This window comes from Orycteropus afer, unplaced genomic scaffold (assembly GCF_000298275.1).
Source record: "Orycteropus afer afer isolate SDZICR_OR568_19922 unplaced genomic scaffold, OryAfe1.0 scaffold00084, whole genome shotgun sequence".
Classification (NCBI taxonomy): domain Eukaryota; kingdom Metazoa; phylum Chordata; class Mammalia; order Tubulidentata; family Orycteropodidae; genus Orycteropus; species Orycteropus afer.
The window spans coordinates 6,961,532-6,963,648 of NW_006921671.1; the positions used below are offsets into that span (position 1 = coordinate 6,961,532).

Genomic DNA, 2,117 nt, shown 5'->3' on the forward strand with positions numbered 1-2,117 from the left:
CAGAGCAACCCCCTTTGGGTTTCCGAGGTGGTAAATATTTACAGAAGTAGATTGCCCAGTCTTCCTTCTGCAGAATGGCTGACGGATTCGAACCGCCAACTTTCTGGTTAGCAGTCAAATGCCTTAGCTTACCAAAAATCCAGCCAAACCTGTTGCTGTTAAGTCAATTACAACTCATATCAACCCTAGAGGACAGACTAGGGCTGCCCCCATAGGATTTCCAAGGCTATAAATATTTATGGAAGCAGATTGCCACATCTTTTTCCCAAGGAGCATCTGGTGGGTTCAAATCAGCAGCTGAATGCTTATCCATCGCGCTACTAGAGCTCCTTGTTACTAGGTTAGGGTGATATAATTTAGGGAGATTTTCATTTTATTTTTAGTGTTTTCCTATCAATTTTTCTAAGTTTTCTATAGTGATCATGCATTTATTATATAATTGTTGTTGTTATGTGCTGTTGAGTCAGACCTGACTCATAGTGACCCCTCCTTGGGTTTCCAAGGCAGTATCACTATGGAAGTAGATTGCCCAACCTTCCTTCCGTGGAGTGGTTGGTGGATTTGAACTGCCAGCCTTCTGATTAGCAGTCAAGTGCCTTAGGCACTGCACTACCAGAGCTCCTATTATATAATTAAGAACTTTTAAAAGGAAAGAAAATAAAGACTGACTTTTAAAATAATTTGTAGTCCTTATAATTGTCCAAAGTCAGGATTTTGAGTCAGTTTGCCATTTTGAAAAACTCTATCATGGTTATCTTATCAGTTCCAGCTGCTATTACTTCCTGTTAAATGCCACATGGACTTCTAATGCGTTTTACCCTAGTACATACTTATAAAATGTGTCCAAAATGCTACTCTAGAAAGATTCTTGAGGGAAGTATTTAGGTTATGGTGTGGGCTTAAGTATTCAGAGACTAATTTTTCATCCTTTTCTCTGACATTGTGGCACCCAACAGGACTTTAATGATTTGTAAAAATTGTAATCTAATTAAATACTATATAAACTTAAATTGCTTTGTCAGACAAATAAGACACACTTTCATTTTCTTCAACAAGTGACAGCATAAGTCCCCAAAGAATGCACGTTTTCAGGCAATTTTTTTTCACAATGCATTACCAGTGACACTACCTGTTGAGATGTCACTTGGGTTTTCTTTTTATAGCTAGTGACATAGTTCACATATCACAAAAAAGAAAATTTAAAATATTTATTATTATTTATATTTGTATAATGCAGAAATTAAAAGTGAGCTCTGGTGGTGTAGTGCCTAAGGCATTTGACTGCTAACCAGAAGGCTGGTGGTTCAAACCCACCAGCCACTCCTCAGAAGGAAGATTGGGCAATCTACTTCTGTAGTGTACCACCTTGGAAACCCAAGGAGGGGTCGCTATGAGTCAGATCCAATTGGATGGCAGTGAGTTTGGTTTGGTTATAAACAAAAGGTAAATGTTGCAAAATAAGAAAAAACTTAATGTCACACAATTATTTACCCAAATGTATAATACCAAAAATAAAATGGTAGTTATCAAGTAAATTATTGTTGTGTGCCATCGAGTCAGCCCCGACTCACAGCGACCCCTCCTTGGGTTTCTGAGGCAGTATCACTACAGAAGTAGGACTGCCCAACCTTCCTTCTGAGGAGTGGCTGCTGGGTTTGAACCGCCAGCCTTCTGGTTAGCAGTTAAGTGCCTTAGGCACCATGCTATCAGAGCTCCTATCAAGTAAATTAGTACAAAGCAATGGTAATATTCATAAATAATGCTTTCTACAGCCCCAAAAGCCCCAAATCACTTATTTTATATATGCCTAACAATATGTTTTAGATACGGTTTTGTATGGCTGTGAAGATACTACAAATGCAAATACTCCAGTATTCCTTATCTCTTCATACATAGCAGAGAAAGGAAAACATGGAATTCATGTCCACTTATATTCTAAACTATTTCCCAACCAGAAATAAGCAATACAGAAATCCTAATAAGCAATACATTGTGCCCATTCTAAAGAAAGGTGATCCCACGGAATGTGGAAATTATAGAACAATATCATTAATATCGCACGCAAGTAAGATCTTACTGAAGATAATTCAGAAACATTTGCAGCAGTATATTGACAG

General features: G+C 37.9%; 1 protein-coding gene across 1 annotated transcript in view; it reads right to left on the reverse strand.

Moving 5' to 3' along the window:
* CD302 (CD302 molecule) overlaps window positions 1-2,117 on the reverse strand; it is a 34,081-nt gene that overhangs the window by 12,882 nt on the left and 19,082 nt on the right. The window lies entirely within an intron of this gene.